General features: G+C 39.3%; 1 protein-coding gene across 5 annotated transcripts in view; it reads right to left on the bottom strand.

Moving 5' to 3' along the window:
* Positions 1 to 21,787, bottom strand: part of CCDC148 (coiled-coil domain containing 148) — a 147,540-nt gene that overhangs the window by 115,306 nt on the left and 10,447 nt on the right. Inside the window, exon 1 of one of the 5 annotated variants that reach the window (XM_089519976.1) lies at positions 12,157 to 12,178. The exons of the other annotated variants lie outside the window; for them this stretch is intronic. The gene's annotated coding sequence lies outside the window, so the exon portion shown is untranslated. Of the gene's footprint in view, positions 1 to 12,156; positions 12,179 to 21,787 lie in introns of those variants that run through there. 5 annotated transcript variants of the gene reach the window in all.

The following is a 21,787-nucleotide window of genomic DNA, read 5'->3' as shown; positions in this document are numbered from 1 at the left end:
TCCAAATTTCATGCCCCCCCCCCCCCGGAGTCCTGACCCACTATTTGAGAACCACTGTTTTAGGGTACTCAATTCCATTTCCTCCCCTGCCTTAGTTTCCATTTCATTTTGGGTCTACTGAACATGTTCAGTCCCAACTGGGTTGTTTTTTCTTCTTGTACCACTTAAGGGGTTTCCTAAAGGTGTTTTTCCTCTTTCTGCAAGCTCTGGGGTTCCCTCAAACATGCCGATACCTCTCTCTCCTGTTTTATAGTGATATAATTCTGGCTATGTAGGTCCAAAACAAATTGCAGAAATAATCTAGTTTGAGACCACTGTTATTGCCCTGGCTCAAGGCTACGAAATTCTGGGAACTGCAGTTTTGAGACATTTACCCTCCTCTGTCAGAGAGCTCTGGTGCCACAACAAACTACAATTCCCTGAATTCCTTAGCACTGAGCCAGGACAGTTAAAATGGCCTCAAACTGGATTATTTCAGCAGTGTGTTTTGGACACTAGACACCTTTTCTCAAAACCTGAGTTATTGATACATATACAGCTTACATGGGAACAAAGTTCATCAATGGATTTTAATTGTTACTGTATCAATACAGTGTATCCGTTGGGGTTTGGTCCCCAGAGTGCCCCCCCATGGGTACCAAAATCCATGAATGTTCATGTCCTATTATATCCAATAGCATAGTAAAATGGCAACATCAAGGTTTGTTTTGGGGGGTGGGGAGGCAATGGGGGATATTTTCAAGCCAAAGATAGTTAGAATCCATGAATACAGAGGGTGGACTGTACATTTTGTATTTTGATATTTAGAAAACATATTTCTTTATACTCTGGCCTACAGCTTTTGATTTTGTTCTATTGTTGCTGTCTGAATAATGAATATGTTAGTATATTTTATCATAAATCCTGTTGTGAGCTAGCCTTATGAGGATGGATATTCTGAACAGTGCATTGAAATCTATTAAATAAATGTAATACATGTTGGTGTTCCACTCATGTATGCACATTATATAAATGTCTGGAGATTCTGATTCGACTATAGCCACCAGAAGCATGTTCCACAAAGCTGTAGTCAGCAATAAAGGCAATGTTACAAAAAAGTAAACATCTACACAATAAAACACAACAAATATTGCTCTCTCACACATGCATAAACCTAATTGTAATTACAGTCATATTTGTAGAGTATTTTATAAGCTCATGGATTACTTCACTGCTTTGGGAAATGTCACCTTTTATTTTTTAATCATCTCTGTCCTTCAAAAGATCTTTCCACATTTAATTTATCTGGCATGGTTAGAACATAACTTTGAGCCTCTCTAGCTTCTTACTAGAAGTAGGAGTTACAACATGCTAGGAGTTATTTAACTATTTTAAATGCATCATAAAGTTAATTGACACCCAGTCCACTAACAGGACTGAATTCTCTATTTTAGCCTCAACATGTTAATTAATAGCTTTGAAATACCATTTACTCTAGTATAAAATCACTTGGTTCTTAAATTGTACCTATCTCTTTTTTGCAAGATACACTTGAAAGACCATTTTGCTCACAGTTCTCAGAATTTCTCCATTTATGGTACTTGAACATATTTTGCACTTTAACCTTTACGAAAATCCTTGTAAAGCCTACACTGGCCATAATCTTATTGCAAAGAGTTCTTGAGATGTGGTAACTAGTGGTCCTGTACCCTCTTGCATTCTTATGATTTCATTTAGGAAAAGAAGCTTGCACTCAATTAACTCAGCAAAGGGAAGAGGACAAAAGTAGGCACCTTCCCAGTAAATTCAAGCAAAAGCCAACCCCTGTAGCCTCTACCAGATTGTGTGTTTGTCCTCATTTTTAACTTTTGCCATCTTGACCGTATGCTGATGCTGCTTGTCTGCATGTGTCTCAGTTTTCATCTGTGAAATGCTGGAGGGTGAGAACCAGTGTGGTGTAGTGGTTTGACTGATGGACTACGACTCTGGTCTGATTCCTGACTTGACCATGAAACCCACTGGGTGACCTTGGGCAAGTCACATGCTCTCAGCCTCAGGGGAAGGCAATGGCAAACCTCCTCTGAACAAATCTCGCCAAGAAAACCCCATCTTAGGTTCACCTTAAGGTCACCATAAGTTAGAAATGACTTGAAGGCACACAACAATACAACAACAATACATCCTTATCCACTTCACTTAGGCTGATCAATATGAGAGTTATTGTTGTGGATTTTTATTTTTGTAAGATACAACTGAAAATCCACTGCCATGCCATAAAAAGCAGATATAACAAATGATATTCAGGTAAAAATCTAACCAAGAGTTATTATGAAGCGATTTGTAGGGAAATTTAAGCCTAACAAAACAAAAATCAGTGTCTGATATGAATACCGAGGAGGGAAAAAGCTTTGATCTAACATTTGTATGTTTAGGACATAATCTTATTATTAACCAGTACATGCATAATAAATAAATCAAGTTAGCTATCTTCTTTACTGAGTGCTAAGCTACCTGTTGAATTCAAAGCATGGTAAAATTATGAATTTTCAAGGCATGAAATATGGTTGATTTTGAGAATCGAATAGTGCTCAAGAGAGCTTTCTGAGCCAAACCCTTGCCACACAAAAAATGAAGAAAAAGGGGCTGAACTGTTTTCCAAACCTGTTCTCATTGTCTCTAAAGCATTCAGAGGACAAAGTTGTGCTTCCCTTTAACCCCAAGTTAACTACTAAGAAGAGAGAGTTCACATATACAATACTCTGCTAACTGCTCAGCATCTCCACTACTGTTTAAAAACATGTATGCATGGAGAAGAAATCAGAAGCAAGATTTTTTCCCCTGAACTGAAAAGAATTTGGAAAAAATGTTTTGGGAGGCAACGAGACTTTCGAAATTCTAGATTTTCATTGCCCATGTTGGTTGTGGGAGTTGCATCCCAATGAAGCAATACTTCCAGGTTCTGGGGATGGTGATATCTCAGTAGGGTCCAGTCTACAGAATTAAAATACTTCCCATTCCAGTAGAATAGAATGGGATCCAGAGACATGCAATTCACAGGAGTTTGGCCTCCTGCCCAAAAAAACTCCTTAAATTCTGAAGAAACATGCTTCATGTTTTTTTACTGGAATATCCTTGGAAATCCAGAGAAAGGTACACTATTGCACACGTGGCTGGCTGTCCATGGACTGAGATGGCTATGCATTTTCAGCAGGGAGAGGGTGAACAGATGCAAATTTGTGCAGCGAAGTGAAGACAACTGTAGATGAAAATGCCCTTTTGAAAATCCACAGCAATGAGCATAACACATTTGCATGTAGACTAGCCCTAGGTATCACTAAAATCATGGCTACCTCTTCCTGTTCATTTCCAATGCTAGACAGAAGATCTAAGAAACATATTTTTCACATTAACGAAGCATTCCATGTGTACATTACATTATCAGGAACAATTGTTCATATTTAACTTGTTTCTAAACCAGTATGTAATTCTATTCATGTACATGGCCAAAACAGCATGCAGCATACAGAAAGATCAGGAAAACATCAAGATGATTTGGGAGGAGGAAATAAATTGAATCGTGAAAGACAAGAAGACACCAAAACACATTAAATTTTGTAGGGTTGACTGTTTGGATATGGGAGGGAGCTCCTTCAACTTTAATTAGGGACAGATCATGAAGCAGGATGAAGTACTATCAAGCACTGTCAAGTCGGACAAAGGCACCTTCCAACCCCAATTTTCAGCTGCAGCCATCCTCTCCCAACAAGACTATTGCCTTGACAATGGAGAGTGGAGAGGAAGGGTGTGGAGGTGCCAAGTCACCTGAAATGAACAGGGCACTCCTCTGTGACACCTTCCCCCTGCTCTTCACTAGGGAGGCAATAGCTATGCTGGGAGGGGACTGCCAGCAGGTGAAAGCAGTGTTTGAAAAGTAAGGGATAATAGGTACCTTCATCCAGCTTGACACAGATTTATGACACCTCACCCTGTTTCATGACCTGTTCAGGATTAAAGTTACAGGAACCACCCAAGCCCCATCCCTTACTCAACTTTTGCAACCCTGCATTTATGGGTTAATAGGCATGACAGTGTACCTTGAAGCTTTACAATGCTTTAAATACAGGAAAGGAAAAAAATACTTGATTTACAAAAGGCAGCATGCTGCCAAATTTTTATTTTTCTAATAGTTTTATTGTTTTCTGCTAACCTAACCCAATGCAAGATTAAATCATGAGACATGAACACTTGCAAAAGAAACAATAATGGAATAAACAATAAATAAAGAGGCTGCTTCTCCCTCTTTGTTTTTCTTCCTTTCCCCATATTATGTCAAATGATGTGAAAGGCACCCAGACCCTATCTGATCTTGGAAGCTGTCTCAGCCCTGGTTAGCACTTGGATGGCAGACCACCAATGAATACCAGGCATTGTAGGCTATATTTCAGAGGGAGGAATGGGCAAAAGCACCTCTGAGCATTCCTTGCCTAAGACCCTATGAAATTCATGGGGTGGCCATAAGTGAAAAGGCAACTTGAAGGTGTGTGTGCGCACACACAATGTGAACACTGTCTGCGGTCTTTGCCTGTCCCAGTTCTGCCTAGGAGTGGGCTACTGCCTTTATTAACGTTGTGTGGGCTTCCTGAGACATCTGGTTGGCTACTGTGGGCCAGTTGGCTGCTAATATGAGCTTCTCTTTCCCTATTTCTTGAACTACCTGTGTTGAATGTTGAGGAATATTGGCATTTGTAGTCCAACAACCTAAGAGCAAAAGATTCCCACATCTGGCCTAAATCCAATTTCTAGCTCCAATCAGAGTAGAAATACTGAATCAATAAGGTGAGTTAACACTCATGTAGGTTCTACTGATTGAATTAGTTTGCTCTACCTGGGCTATCAATTGGATTGAGATTCTTGAACCCAGTGTTGTCTGCTGGCACAGTGGCTAATAAATAACAGGGCCAAGGAATTTAAAACCACATAACAATTTTAAAAATAATCCTTTCCTTTGGATCAAGTTTCCTTAATTCCTCTCCACTTTTCATTCCATAGTTTGAAGCGGGACCTACTGCATGCTAGTAGGTTGTGAATATACAACTAGGTCAAAAATGCTAAATGTAAAGGAATCAAATATCAATACACATTCATATGTATGATACATGCATGGCAATGGTGCGGTGTAATTACACTTTTCCGCCTTAGAAGTGACAGCCATAAAAGCACAGGGCAGGACACTGTACTATATGCTGTCATTCTTCCATAGATTACACGAACTCCATAAGCATGATAAGCTATATTAATACACTGATGAATTACAAATGAGTAATTCTGCATGTATGACTAGGACAGTGCAATCAGCTGCAAGAAAATCAACTTTGCTAAACCGAACCCAAGTGGCAAAGATAAACTGAGTATGAACAGAGTTCTGAAGAGCACTTTGCTCCTGTCTCCAAGCAATCAAATATAACTTTTAAAGATAAGATTCATTCAGGGCTCTCTCTAGATAAAGGACAATACCTGAGAGGTAAAAAGAAAGTGAAGCTGCTCTTATAGTCTCTCCTCCCACCATCTAGATTAAACAAAACACAAAGCATTTTAACTGGGGGGAAATGACCAATAATAAATAATAATAATAATAATAAATTTTATTTCTACCCCGCCCTTCCATGGATATGATCAGGGCGGCTTACAAAATTTATAAAAAACAGTTCAATACAGGATAAAAACTCAGTATAACAGTTAAAAACATTACTACAAAAAACAAAAAGCAAAAAGCAGGAACAGGAAGCACTAAAATACACATGTCAAGGGCAAGGAAAAAGGGAAAAAAGTTTACATCGGTCCGGAGTCAAAAGGGGAAAGTAGGGGGCAGGAAAATAAACAGACAATCTAAGGTGGGAAGGCCAGCCGGAATAGATATGTTTTCAGCTGTTTTTTGAAGACAGCTAATGAGGCGGCGGAGCGAAGCACTGCAGGGAGCTTATTCCAGAGTGAAGGGGCAGCAATAGTAAAGCCCTCTGTGAGGTCCGTATAAGGTTAGCCCTAGGGACCTCCAACAATTTAGTCCCGGAAGTTCTGAGTGTGCGAGGCGGATTATATGGGGAGAGGCGGTCCTCCAAGTACCCTGGGCCCAAGCCATTTAGGGCTTTATAGGTCAAAACCAACACCTTGTATTGAGCTCGGAAGCGAATAGGCAGCCAGTGAAGATCTTTTAAAATAGGTGTTATATGGCCCGATTATTTTTGTTAATATAAAGCTAAAAGGAACTGCAGTGTTTTTTCTTCCAACTCCCACTGAAAATCAGTGCTAAAACTGGGAGGGGGAATGTCAGGTAAAGGAAGATGCACTTCAAAACCTGTTGCATCCAAAAAAAAAAAATAAACAAATATTTAGAACCATCAAGAAATATTTAGTTTCTTTTATTCTTGTACCCCACCAGACAATACTTTAGGCAAATGTATAGTGACAGACTCATTCAGTGTAAAGATAGACCAAACTTTTAAAAAAGTATTTAAGAACCCAGAAGACTGTTTTTGTTTGTCAGGAAAAAACAACACAACTAAGCAATAAGAAGGATTATAAAAGTAACTTAAGGGACCAATTGTTTTCAGAGAACTTGTCATTATTTTTGGAAATTAAAAAATACCTATTCCCAATTCTTACCTATTCTTCCTTCCGAAAGTAAAATGGGTGTTTTGTCATACACTCTTTTCACTCAAAGAGTAATTAGATATCACTAAATCCTTAAATGAGTCCCCCAAGAAAGGTTAACAAAGACTATGCCCCTGCCTGAGCTAGTATTTCATCTTCAAATAATTTAGAAAGTACAGCATAATAAATTATTTTAAAGGGTGAATCAAATGGATTGCAATTTTTAAATGTAGGGACCTGGAAATTTCCTGTGGCAAAGAAGTTCATTTAAGGTAGCATTCAGAGCCCCAACTTCAAGGCTTTGTTATTTGTTACAGCATCAGAAAAAGGTGGAAGTCACTTACCGGATTTTTAAAGACTCCATTTACCGTAGGAGCTAGAATTCAAACTGGTCTGAAAAGATTCTCTGTCTTTTCAACTTGAGAGGTTTGCTTGTGCATGTGAGGATTTCAAAGGATTAGAGAGATGAATGAAAGGTGTTGGGCAGTTGTGAAGAAAGAAAAAGAATTATTAAATTATATCACTGTGGATTAATACCAGATAAAGCCATTAATTATGCATTTAATCATGATGTAATAATTATTTATTAGACTTCGGACGCTTCTGTAGTCTTATTTAATTTTATATCCTGCCTATTTGGTACTTTAAACAGATTTCTGCATCTCACCCACAGAATATATTGGTAATGGACAAAATAGTGATACAGAACCACTATTACCTCATCTTTTTGTCTAGAGAGTTAGTCAGACAGTGATAGTGTTTACATGACCAAAAGCACACACTGTTATAAGTCAATGCTGAGATTTTGGGGAGAACATGCCTTATTTATAAGCTGCTAGAAGTTTAGAATGCACAAGAGTGCTTCATTATTGCAACAAATTGACTGACTTTGGGTTTGCAAGGTTCCCCAGCCTCAATGAAATGGGGAATACAAGGGAGGTTATTGACAGGGAAGGCAAAACAGCCAAGTGCATTGTTGGCAAACAGGTTTGTGTATTTTGAAAGAGAAAGAGGAAACATTTTGGAGTTGTGATGCCCTGCTCTGCATGCAATTGTGCTGTGGCATTCTGCAGTAAGAGATAACTATTATGTTCTATGGAGCTGTCAAGTTTCTTAATAAGGAACATGTCTTTAAAATGGAGGATCATCTGGTAACCATATTGCTAGAGTACAAAACTGTAGCTAAATAGTCAGTAATTATTCTGGACACATACAAGTTGTCTGTTTTTAAAGGGCATGAATATTAAGAAAGCTAAGCGGCACCGCATCTTTCCTCTATTTTGTCTATACACACATTGATACAAGCAGTAAAGAGCAGAAATTTTGCACTGGCTGTGGATCAGGCACAGTCAAACCAAACCCAAAAATTAGATTCTTGTAAACTGAGCAAAACACTAGGAGCAGGCAATGAAGGAAACATTTTTTTCCTACTTTAAAGTCCAAAGATTCAAGGGCATTGAGCCTTATTTCAGTGTTACAGTGAATAACCACAATGTGGTACACATCAGAGTTCCCATGTGGTTCTGAAAATTTCAGATTAATTTTGCAAAGGTCTAAAACCTCATGTTTAAAAAAGGAAAAAAATCCATGCCTATTTTTCATAAAATTCACCTGCAATGGTATGATTCCAAATGCTAACCTTGACATCTCTATGGACATTCATTGGAACATATTCCTAGATATGAGAATTAAAAATTTAGGCACCAAGGTAAATAGGCATTTGGAATTTCCTCCCTCCTCAGCTGTGACACAGAGACATAAACCCAAAATTTGGCAAGTGCTGAAGTACCACAGAACATTCTTTTCCTTCCTCTTGCAACCCTTGAATCTGACTCCTGACAGTTTCCCAAAACCTTGCAGCAATTTTTAAGGTGCACACTGGCTGCTATAGGTAGTTTTGTCTGCAGATTCTGGCTGTGAAGAATACAAATAAAGATACAATCTGAACACAGTTTTCTGATGGGGAATGAATTGTTTACTTTCAAAGTTCAACTTTTATACATTAGAATGAGAAAACCTTATACAGTATTGCATTGCTTTGTCTCTGCAGGATGTGGTCATCCACCTGAGTTCTATACATAATGGTATATACTCATGTGTAAGTCTAGAAATATTAGTCAAAAATTGACCCGAAAAAACTAAGTTAACTTATCCATGGGTCAATGTGAGTACTGTACTTTAACTCTTATAAAAAAGGTTCCATCCCCTGGTGAGGGGCAAGAGTACAATCAGTCCTGAAAGTACTGACCCCCTCTACTCTCTCATCCAGCCAACCTTTAGGGTGAACATCAACAGTTATGCCTGCTGGGATTTTGTAAGTTCTTTTGTATGTCATTGTTTTCTTTTACTTCAGCCTTTAGTTCCTTTGTTGCATGCCCCTAAATTTTACCCTCGACTTATCCATGAGTCTTATCAAAATTCATAATTTTGGCCCCAAACCTGCCCTCGACTTCTACATGTGTTCAACTTATAGCTGAGTATATGCAGTAATTAATCCATACTAGCAACCCAGTATAAAAATGTGCTACCACAATTTTCTAGTTTTTGGCCTTCAATTTTCAATGACAACTTATTGGGACAAGTAGAAGGGTGGGGAGATAAGAGCAAAAAAAACCCAAAACAAACTTCTGTTATTATAGATCTCCGTCAAAAAGGGATTGAAAGCTGAATTATTCTAAACTGGATGGATTCCTTAATTACACAACACACTGTGCTTGCAGGCATGATCTAGCTCTCTGTGAAAATGTGAAATCAAAAGGAATCTTTCAAATTAGCTTCTAGGGGTGGGGAATGGATTGAACTGCGTGTTTTTAATCAGTTTATGCCAGATTTCCATGGCAATACATTAAATTAAGCAATGACCTCACTTGCAATTGACTCTATGACTGGAAAAAAAAAGTGTCATTTGAAACGATCACTTGAGGAATTAAACTGGGTTTAAAAAAGAATGATAAGCAATTTTAAATTGCTTTTAACTATTTTACTAGAACGTCTATTATTATTTATTTTAAAAGATAATTGTGTTTAGTATCACAAATGCAACTTTAAACTGGGATGCTACTGGACTTAAAGTCTTACTTGTTTAATACTGTGCAAATAATCAAATAAAAACGATTCCTTCTACGAACCTGATCTACACAGTAAGTCCATAAGATATACCAATTGAGAAATCACTCTGTGTAAGCAAACAATCTCCCAACAATTTTGGCTTAAATCCAATTACATTGGGCTTGCCATATCAACGGGCTAGCTATCATGGATTGGAGTTCCTGTTCTATATTATCCAATGGTGTCATGCACCCAGCGGACAGCTGCACACTTGTCACCATCTAACTAATATGGGTTTGAGCTCCCAGGTTTGTTCTTGTCCATGGGGCACCACAACTGAATGCATGCACATGGGAAGGGCTGACTGTACTGTATAAATCCCAACTAAAGCAGACCAAATAAATCAATGGATTTTGCACATGGCTTGATTTATCAAATTTCTATTAGTTCAATGGATTTACTCTAGTTGGAAACAATTGGGTTTCAGCTTTTATTCTATTCTACTGTTGATTGCTCACAGGCCTTAAATATTGCCTGGCAAATGGAAAATTTGTAGCTTAAATAGGGTGAATCACCTTACACCTTTGTGTTCCCCAGGAACTGGCTAGGACACACAAGTAGCTTCAGAGATTAGGAAAAGATTGGGAATTGTGTTGTTCTTCACATGTCACTTGACTATAGCTCCCAGCATTCCAGTTAGCCATGAACTATGCTCGTTAATGCTGCTAGGATCATCCAAGGTGATCTGGAGGTCCTGGGTTAGAGATATATTTTATCAACACTCCCTCTTCCAGTACCTGCACCTTTATAATGAGAACATGGATGATGTTTCCTAAGTCCTGGTGTTAATAATCTCTTAGTACTTTACGAGATGGATCTGCTCTTGAAAAACGTTGGGAAGCATCAGTTCTACAAGCCATAGAAGCCTGTCTCCTGACAGACCATCAGGACCATGTTGTTATTGTTGTTGTTAAATTTACTTAAATCCTGCCTTTCTCCAAATATTGGGACTCAAGGCGGCTAACAACACATATTTAATAAGTGAAGTGCACTGGTTAAGAGTTTTCTCCTGGGCACAATTCAAGAGATCATTGTCATCCTTTAATGGCCCTGCAGATGTTGTTAGACTGCAGTCATTTGCAGCTCTGGTCAATATAATCAATGGTGAGGACTGCTATGAATCACAGTTCAGCAATATCTGGGGGACCATACAATTCCCACCTCTGCTTTAGAGAAGAGTTTCTCACTAGGAACCTTCAAATATGTTGATAACAATTCTCATCAGCACCAGCCAGCACATCTACAGGGTTCCAGAGGTTGAGAGAAAGTGCTACAAAACATTAATAGACTGTGTCTCACCCAACCTAGAGAACATATTTTCAGATACTAGATTTTTTGTTGACTGGGTTCAGCTTTAGACACACTGCTCTTTATCTTCATATTAAATGAAGCATGACTATAATCTTGGGAGCATGTTATGTAGGAATGAGATACTGTACATGTATTTAAAAATCTTTTTCAGCCCTGTCCCCTATCTTATCACAGTGTGCATCGTTTTTTTCTTGCATAACATTTCATCGAAGCAGTAAAGCAAGAGCCATGAATATAATACAGTACTGTCAAAAACCTACATTTTCTTTAGTACTTTTTAAAATTGCCAGCATCCTCTTAGTCTTTTACTAAATATAAGATCATGCTAGCTCCTAAAATACACTCAGAGTAAAAATTAATTAAGAAATACTATTATAATACTTATTTTTACTTCTGCAGAGATTGAGGAAAGCACAATACCACACTTTAAAGACATTTAAAAGAAACAAAGCCCACTAATACTATTCCTATGAGTATATAAAACAGACGTCCATTATTTCTCAGAAACTGTACCATGCTTCCTCTTTTGTTAGATTTAAGTGCCTGTTAATTGGTTTGGTCCTATTCAAAGAATGAGAATGTAACTACATATATGGCGGCTTTTGTTGCATTAATTGTCAACTAATGGTACAGTCGGCCCTTCTTATACATGGATTTTTTATACACGGATTCAAGCATACATGGTTTGAAAATGTTCCAAAAAAGTATAAATTTACCTTGATGTTCCATTTTTTATTAGGGACACCATTTTGCTATGTCATTATACTTAATGGGACTTGAGCATACATGGATTTTGTTATACACGGTGGATCTTGGAACCAAACCCCAGCGTATAACAAGGATCCACTATATAGGCAGAGGGAACAATTTTCAGATGGATGGCTGCAACCAAGAGCAAAGCTAAGACAACTTCATCCAGACTATAAAAAACTGTATTTGTCTGCCAAACCAGCAACTTCAGAAAAACTCCAGTTAGCAATTTTGGCCATGCATAACAAACTAAAACATTCATCTGGTACTGTTCTTCATGTTAACAGTCAGACACTCCCGTATCTAAACATCTGACATAGAAATTCTATGCCAGAGTGTTTTCAGATAGAGGGTCCTCACCTTGCAAAACAGTCTCACTAGACAACCATTCCAACTTTTGCTCCTAAATGGATTTTCTGCAATAAGGAAAAAAGGAAAGAAGAAATGGTCGAAAATGCAAGAGCAGATTATCAATGGACCCTAATGGTAAGAATTTAATACATGAGACATGATAAAAGCTGGAAGTGAAATCTCTGCTAGCCACTGCCAAACTTTTAAATAAGAACTGAAATTTTGAAAAACTACGGTGTATCAGACACATGTATTCTCCAAGCAAGAAGCTGGCCTTTACTCTTGTACAATTTGTTGACTTTCGGGGCGGGGGGGGGAGATTAATGCAAAATAGGTTGTCCAAATACAGTTACCATTTAAAACCAATCATCTTTGTAATTATAGGACATTCTGTGACAGTATAAATAAGAATTAGCTCATTTCCTTTGTAGGACATCAGCACACTGTGATGAACTTGGTTGTTTTCAGATGGGTTTCTTTAGCAAATTTCTGGATGGCTTCTTTAGCAAAAGAACACATTTGAAATAAATAACTCAATTGATGCCATCAACTTTTGAAAAAACACCACTTAAAAAAAAAAGAATGTCTAAACATCTATTGGTCAGAGCAGAGGCTTGAAAGAGAGTATGTGAAAGCAGGAACTGCAGTTATCCATGTCTGCCAAGCTATCTTGAATCAAGCAATTCAGCTGGGGTTTTGTCTTTTTTCTACAAAACCCCTATACACACCATTTCTGCTGACCAAAATAATCCATTTCAGAGTTAGCCAACAGTAGACAGTAAGCTTGTCCTTTTTAAAAGCCTAGTTCAGAGAAAGGGAGAGGGGAAGATTTTCTCATTTCAGGCTCCAATAATAGTGGGAATACTTACTTGGGAGTCAGCGCCACTGAACACAGAGGGACCTGCTTCTAAACAAGTACGCATAGGGCTGGGCCTTTCTGTGTCTATCGCTCATAGCAGTCATATGTGGTATTTCTCAACATGCCACAATCTTCCATTGTTCTGTATGGTTTTACATTATATTTATGTTTAAAAATGGTTTCATCAAGTGGCTTTCGTCAAGGATTAAGAGGCAGTCTGTAATCACACTGCCTGAGCTGCAGGGCCACATTAAGTAGGCTGCTTAATCCTTGGGGTTAATCAGTGGTCATGAAGCCACAGACTGTGGGAAAGTTTAGCAAACTTCATCCCTTACTCAGTTCCAAGCAGACCTTAGAAAGATTTTTTTTAAAAAAATTACAACTTCCAGGATTACTCTGGTAGCATGACTACTGACCATGTTGGCTGGGGGGTTCTGGGAGCTATAGTCCAAAGAGTGGCATTTCCAAGCTGTCATTCACAACCAGTTTTGTTACATCAACCATATTTTCATTTTAGCCACTAGTAACTCCTATGTGTTAGCTTAGTGGTTAAGATGCCAATTCTGACAATCGGAAGATCAGAAGGTTGGCTGTTCAAGGCCTGAGGGGTGAGCTCCTGTCACTAATCCCAGCTTCTGCCAACCCAGCAATTCGAAAGCATGCAAATGCAAGTACAGTCGGCCCTTGGTATACGCGGGGGATCCGTTCAGGACCCCCCCGCGTATACCAAAATCCGTGTATGCTCAAGTCCTGTTGTCCCCAATGGTGGCGCGCGTGCACGCGTACTGCCATTGGGGACAACTTCCGGATTTGCCATGCGCATATGCTCAAATCCGCGCATGGCAAATCCACGTATAAGGAGGGGCGACTTTAAATAAATAGGTACCACTTCAGTGGGAAGGTAACAGCGTTCGGTGTAATCATGCTGGCCACACGATCACTAGAGCAGTCTTCAGACAACGCTGGCTCTTCGGCTTACTAACGGAGATGAGCACCGCCCCCTACAGTTAGTTATGACTAGACATTCATGTCAAGGGATTACCTTTATCTTTAAGTCCTATGCAAATTTGTACATTCAACTGTATTCTGAACCAAACACTATTCATATCTTGTCTTCTGCCAGTATCTGTAGTTTCAAGGTTGCCTGAAATAGATCAAAACCCAGGATATACACTGGTGCCTCAGGTTACGAAATTAATTCGTTCCGCCATTCCTTTCGTAACCCGAAAATTTCGTAACCCGAAAAATAATCCGTTAGCACTGGAAAGCCTATAGCTGCACTTTGCAGCATTTGAATTTCGCGCCGAAATGAATTTCGTAACCCGAAAAATATTTCGTAACCCGAAACAGTTTTTGCCAATCCAACTTTTTCGTATCCCGGAAATTTCGTAACCCGATCATTTCGTATCCCGAGGCACCAGTGTATACTAAACCACTGTGAACTACCAGGAATTTTTGGAAGCTTTCATTTAGCATGGTGTGTCACAAGTTGCAGAGACCTGGTGTAAGTGACAAGATCAACAAGAAGAATCTTCAAGTTATGACAAATGGCTTTTTGCTGCCTAATGAATTTCACTGGTGCTACATTTCCTGCTTTACAACTGGTATTTAGTGTGAGCAATCTGTTGCTTCCCACTCCCAGTCAGGCATCAAATATTCACAGAAAATGTGGCTGTCATTTGTAGACTCCTGTACAAGTAGATCTTTGTTGTGGTTTTTTTAAATGTGATTGACATTTTAACTTTGTTGTTGCATGTCTTCAAATCATTTCTGATGTATAGCAGCCTTAGGCCACACTATCATGGGGGTTTCTTGGCAGAATTTCCTTAGAGGGGATTTGCTCTTGTCTTCCTCTGAGGTTGAGAGTGATTTGCCCAAGCTCACCCAGTGGGTTTCCATGGCTGAGCCAGGATTTGAACCTCGGTTTCTAGTCCAACACTCAAACCACTGCATTACACTGATTCACTCTGAACTACTCAATTTGAAAAAAAATGTTCTTTTTTTGTGTAAACTGACCTTCAGCTGACTGACTCAAATATATATGTACTCCCTTTCTTCTCTATCCTTTTTCCAATAGTATCATAATGAAGAACTATCATTCTTGAACACTGGCATGCATCAGATAAAATGATTAAATCTACATCAGTCACTAAGTGCAAAAGAAAGTCACTGTCACAGAAACCTGCCATAAAACTAGTATGCCTCTTGCATGACAAAGGAGTTCCTTGGCTTTAACTCAGAACTTGCTTTTGATAAATGGGAAGCAATGCCAATATGTTTATCTAAGAAGAGCAGCCAATTATTACCCAGTGTCAATATTCTATTTTGCTAACATCCTGTTAAATTCTGTTATCTATTATAGACTCTCTTTTTGGCCCTAAGCAACTTTGGCTAATATTTTAAACACATGTAATATGGAAACACACACCATTTTAAATTGGTCAGACTAGTGTCTCGATAACTAAAGAACTAATATACCTTTCTACATTTCACAGATGAAGATTGGGATTCAGCCAAGCAACATCAGAGTGTGGTCAAGATGGCAAAATTTATTAATGAGCACAAGCACACAAACTAGGAAAGGCTGCTGCAGTTTGCATTTGTCTTTCCCCCCTGTCTACTGAGAAAGCCAAGATTCTTCTCTCTCATCTCATTTCCCCCTGCTTAGGATACTACTTACCCACCCCCTGATAGAAGATATAAAAGTATAGAGTTGGCCCTCCATAGCCACAGATTCTTTATCCAAGGATTCAACCATCTACAGCTTGAAAATATTAATATATATATATAAATTCCCAAAAGCAAACCTTGGCGCATTACAGACGGCCCAGAAGGGGCAGTCTCGCACCGCTGCTGGTTGCTGCGTCCGGGAACCGCAGCATCCAAACCGCACAGTTCCCGGACGCAGCAAAGAAGGAGCGTGAAAATTGTGCTCTTTCCTCGGTCCTGGAAGAGACGCCGCGAGGCGCTAGTCGCGCACTTGCGGTGTCACTTCTGCTGTGCGACATGCGGATGCAGAGCGTCCGCTACGTCAAAATGGCAGCGGCCATGTGGAACGGCCGCCACCACTTTGATGTAGTCATTAATGCGCAAGGGGCAAGGCGTGTCAGGAAGCGCTGCCCATCATACGTAATGACGGCGCAATGACGGCGCCTCATGGGCCCATCTGTAACGCGCCCTTGATTTTGCTATTTCGTATAAGGGACACAATTTTACTTAGAGCCAGCATGGTGTAGTGGTTTGAGCATTGGACTATGACTCTGGAGAACAGGGTTCAAATCCCTACTCAGCCACAAAAAGCCATTGTGAGACCTTGGGCAAGTCACCCTCTGATTCAGCAGATGGCAATGACAAACTGGCCCAAAAAAACCTGTGATAGGTTCACCTTAGGGTTGCCATAAGCCAGAAACGACCTGGAGGCACACAACACCACACACCATTATTTTACAAGGCCATTGTATATAATGAGACTTAAACATCCATAGATTTTGGTATCCATGGGGGTTTCTGGAACCAAACCCTAGAGGATACCAAGGGCATTTTATTTAGAAACAGATTTCCAATAATAAAGAAAAGGATGTGCTTATATATATGGCAGTTATATCCTATTGATGAAATGGCTGAAACCCATTTTTAAAAAGGAAAGATATAAACAGGGTTTCTGTTCAGCCTCTGTTCTCTTACCATGTTGTGCAGTTATGTGATGAAGAAGCAGAATTAGTTTTTAACAAGTGCACAGAGATTAGAGTAAGGTTTCCAGAATTCATGGTTTGGTACCTCTTCTCCATTTCTCAGGACAAGAACTCTCAGGGTGAGAGTGAATCAGACTATTTGGCTGTGCAGTTCTTAGGATAGGGAGGGAACTCTTCAGAGCAGACACCTATCCTTTCTCACTGATTCAGGGCCCACCTGCTCCACACGGAATATGGGATTCACTGTGAGGGTGCAGTGCCTTATGCACCCCAACAAGAGCACTGGCTTGAATAGTGTGTGCATGCATTCCTCTTTGTTAGACTTGGTTGTTTTAATTATCTGAAGGATATAATCTAAAACATTTTGATTAATGCTTAATCCATTATGTTTAATCACCAGGGATTACCTCTGTGACAACACTGGGGCAATCCTTTGGTTTTAGATTTGGGCCCTGAAATCTTAGGACCTAGGATAGTATTAATCTGGCAACCCAACACTGGAAAGAAAGCAACGCTCTTGGTAGAATAGACACAAAAGCCCCGAGACACGAGCAATAAATAAGCCCCATAGAAAATAGGGAAGACTGTTTGTTGTCCTTTTACTTGTAAAGTGCAGTGTACAGTGATGGCACTCTATAAATAAATGATAGTAACAGCAAAACAAAGAAACAAAATGTGTTCTATGACACAATGAGCAAGTGTTGCTCCATCATTCACAAGAATCAAGACCAGAACCACATGTCATCTGGAACAGCAGGAATCCCTCTGCTGCTTACTAGTAAATTTCAGGCCAACCATGAAACATGGAGAGATCTCAGCTACATAAGGGCACAAGAGGCATCATTATTATCCCCACCCTGCTGTAGACATTTTGGGGGGGGAAATCAAGGCTATTTTTTTTAAAAAAAACATCCCATCATAGGATAATTTATAGAGAGAACACTGTGCTGCCTGTTTCTGAGACTGTAGGATGGGTGTGCTTGGGTGTAGAGAGAGATATCTAGCACCACTGGGCTAGCTTGGCCTGTATCTGACAGTCTCAAATACAGGAAGTAAAGTGTTATTTGGGTTGTAGTTTTTTTCCTTCAAGCTTTCCCCTCATGGGTTTACTTCTTTGCCATAGCTTTCCTGTGAAGCAGTTTAAACCACACACAGGCCTCCGCCTGAAATTCAAAGATGCCAGGCACAAAAGAAAACAATATGTGGGTATTTTCTTTTCTTTTTTTAAGTAACTGGTAAGAGTGACAAGAGTCAGCATGGTATAGTGGTCTGAATGTTGGTCTATAAGGCTGCTGCCATATTGCAGAAATAATGCAATTCTTCCATGGTTCAATGGCATAGAATTCTGGGACTTATAGTTTATTGAGGTACCAGAGTTCTCTGACAGGGAAGTCTAAATATCTCACAAAACTACAAATCCAGTCATTCTACAGCACTGAGTCATGGCATTTAAAGTGGTGTCAAGCTTTTTTATTTCTGCAGTGTGGCAGCTGCTTACAACTCTGCAGACTCAGACATAGAAACCCACTGGGTTACCTTGGGTAAGTCATACTCTCTCAGCTTCAGAGCAAACCTCCTATGAACAAATCTTGGCAAGAAAACCCTGTGAAATGTTCATTTCAGGGTCGCCATAAATCAGAAAGGATTTGAAGGTGCATAGAACAACAAGATTGATAAGGATTTCCTCTACCTTTTCAGGGATCCCAAAGAATCATGCTCATCACTTTCAGAGAAATTACCAGAAAGAGGAGTAATGTTTGCACTTCAATGCTTTTAAAAATTATAATCAGGGTGTGCTACAGAGAACTGGTCCTCATAAATGGTTCCTATCATAATTATCCCAAAATCAGTAGGAGATTAGCTATGGAGTACACATGGAAGCCATTCCAGATTATGTGATCCAATTTGGAGTTTGGGCAAGCAAAATAAATTAATCCAAAACTGGGAGCAGAACCAGGTGCATTTATCTGCCCATGCCTACTTTATGCAGGATTAGCAGCCATGAATAGAATATGTAGACAATGTATATTGTACATAGGTGCAGATGAAAATATGTGAGATTGTATGCCTACAGGATGTTTTTACAGTGTGATTGTTATAAATATACTTTAACTACAATGAGTGGTGGAACAGGAACTGAGATTGGTTTATTTTATTTTGAAAAAAGGTACCAGCACCCCCGTAAACACAGAGAAGCAAAAAATCATATTGGAAGTTACTAGATTGTTTGGTGAGCTATAGATAGCATGGCATTTAAATCACAGAGAGTGATATTGGCAAAAACTGATCCAAACATTCGGTTTGCTATTCACAGACATCATACTTCAAGGAGTGAAAAAGAATTACAACCACTTCCCCATTTAGTGCAGTAAATCCAGTGCCTTCAATATTAAAAAGAGAGGGAGAGGGAATGGAAACATAGTTCCATTACCAAACACACAGAAGACATGAATCTAAATTAACACAAAATACTACTCAGGAATCTATGCAGTACATTGCTAGGAAACAGTTTTATCTAGGTACAACACTGCATATACTCTGTGTGTGTGTGTGTGTGTGTGTGTGTGTATTCACACATATATATTGTGTCATAACCACACTATATATCATGTGATTTATTTTTATGTACATCTAGCACTACAGGATGCATGAATCTTCAGCACAAATATGCTTTTACTGAACAGGAAGATACGAACAGAGCAGACATTTAGAAGATGCTATGATGGAGAAGACAAAATTAAAGGAGCATAATTAGGAGAAGGAACAGTGAGATACAGAGCTCTTAACAGACAAGATTGCCTTGATTCTGCAGAGATGCTTAATTAGCAACAGTTTGCAGCTACAGGGGAATTAATGCTTACCAGTTTAACTCAGTTCTGGTTCTGATTCTGCAAATAACGGATATTGCATATGCTTGACTAGTTTGCTTTCCAGATAAAAGGCAAATGCAGCATTTGATTACTACCATAGGGAAGTGAATGTTCTCTCCTCCATCCCAAGGGTCTCGGTAACAACATATCTGATGCCCTGGCTTCATTCAGAGCCAAATTAGACTATATTTGTAATATTTAAGTGCATCTTGTGTATCTTTCTGTAAAAAAATAATAAAAGCATGGAGAGAGGAGCTGATTAGGATTGTGAATCTGGCATCCAGAAGATGAGGAGGTAATCTCTGCTTCCACATCATGATACCTAATGGACATTCTCTGTGCCTGGATTTACTGTCTATCATTGAGGGTGCCAGTAACAGTGCCCCTTCCAGAAAAAAATAGAAGATGGAGCAGGTCATAATGGTTACAGGGAGCAGAATACTGGGGAAAAGGTTGAACACCCTTCCCCAGGCACCCGAGTCTTGATCCCTGCTCCTCCTGCCCTACTGGCAATATTTCAATTTTGGAAGCATTGATATCTGACATGCATTTATTCTCACCTGTTTTGGTTCACAGGTCAAAGATGACTTCTTGTACACCACTTTACCTTCATATTACAACTTGACACTATCCAGAGTGAGGGAAGATGTCCATGGTACCTGGCAGTGGTTAGTGCTTGCCAAACCAGAACTGGAGAAATCCTTCAAACTAGAAAACTGCTTACCATAGTTTTAGACACCATGACAAACTGCAGATTGCACAACAATACAAGGAGAAAATGTATTTTCGAGGAAGTGGGGGAAATTCATTTACAGTCCTGCAAACTATGAAGAGGATTGCTGACTCTCTCTTTTTTTAGTCTTTTCTTTTAATTGCTGTTTCAAAAGGAGGAAAGAAACCCATAATGTAAGGGACAGGAACTAAAGAACAATTAAGGAAACTTCATCACTAATACTATGGTATGTGTAACAGGAAACAATTACAGGCAGAGATGTAAGAGGTTTTGCAGGGAGCTTTTGCTAAATGGAGCTTTGTTGTTGTTTCTGTTGTAGTTGGTGCCTTCAAGTTGTTTCCAACATATGGTAAGGCGATCCTATCATGGGTTTTTTTAGGCCAAATTTGTTCAGAAGGTTTGCCATTGCCTTCCTCTGGGGCTGAGAATATGTGACTTATCCAAGATCACCCAATGCGTTACTACGGCCAAATGGGGATTTGAACTTTGGTCTTCAGAGTCCTAGTCTCAAATCACTGCATTATTCTGGCTCTCTGAAGGGAGCTTACTCCCAAGTAAAAATTACAGAACAGAGATGGAGAAATGGATTGGCCCCCAGGATCAGATTGCCCCAGCACAGAAGTAGTGTGCCACAGGGCTTTGTTCTGCTCTTTCTTTATATCATTCAGGATTACTTACTCCTACACATGATGGCCACCTCACTGTGTACAGAGTGGCATGAGTTCTACATACACACACACACACACACACACACACACACCCAAATAATTCCTCTGCTACTTTTGATACCAGATCTGAAATAAAGGCATGCCTCCATGAGATAGTAGACCAAGTCTACAATAGCTTATGCTACAACTTCTTATGCACAGTCTCAAAGGTGCTACAAGATCCCTTTGCATACTGATAGATTAACATGACCATGTTTCTGAATTCTAAAACCATTCCTCCTAAACCTTGCTCACATTTCCAGTGATGGCAAGATGTGTGGGGTTTAAGGAGGGAACATAGCATTTCCCAGGCCCCTGGCAAAACAAATTTGGACCGTGCAGACTGAATTAACCCTTCTGGCCAGAACCACTTCAGAAGACTGTTAAAGGACTCTAGTGTGAAAAAAACTACTGATAATGTTTTGTGGTTAAAGCAGATCAGACAGATTAAGACACAAAGAAGAACACCTATCACTGTAACATTCTTTCTGTATACACGGGTTTCTACTGCCAAGGTTTAGAAGATTATTTGAATTTTAGCTCTTACCTTGTTGGCTTTTCCCTCTTAATATTCTACTAATATTCTCAATGGCGCTTTGAGACAAGCATTAACAGGCAGGTACATAGTTTAGTGGGTACATTAAGCACTGTCAAAAAAGTTTACTGCAAACTATGATTATTAGAATGGTTATCTCCTGCTGCTGAATACTTCTGAATTAAATTGGCAATAATGTTAAGTGGGAATTACTTTTTCTGGATGTTGAAAAGATAATTGACGG

Source organism: Sceloporus occidentalis, unplaced genomic scaffold, assembly GCF_023333645.1.
Source record: "Sceloporus occidentalis isolate IW3139 unplaced genomic scaffold, rSceOcc1.0.p SCAF_4, whole genome shotgun sequence".
NCBI classification, from domain to species: Eukaryota; Metazoa; Chordata; class Lepidosauria; order Squamata; family Phrynosomatidae; genus Sceloporus; species Sceloporus occidentalis.
The sequence above is the reverse complement of the archived record's forward strand: the minus strand, read 5'-3'. Positions and strand labels throughout refer to the sequence as shown.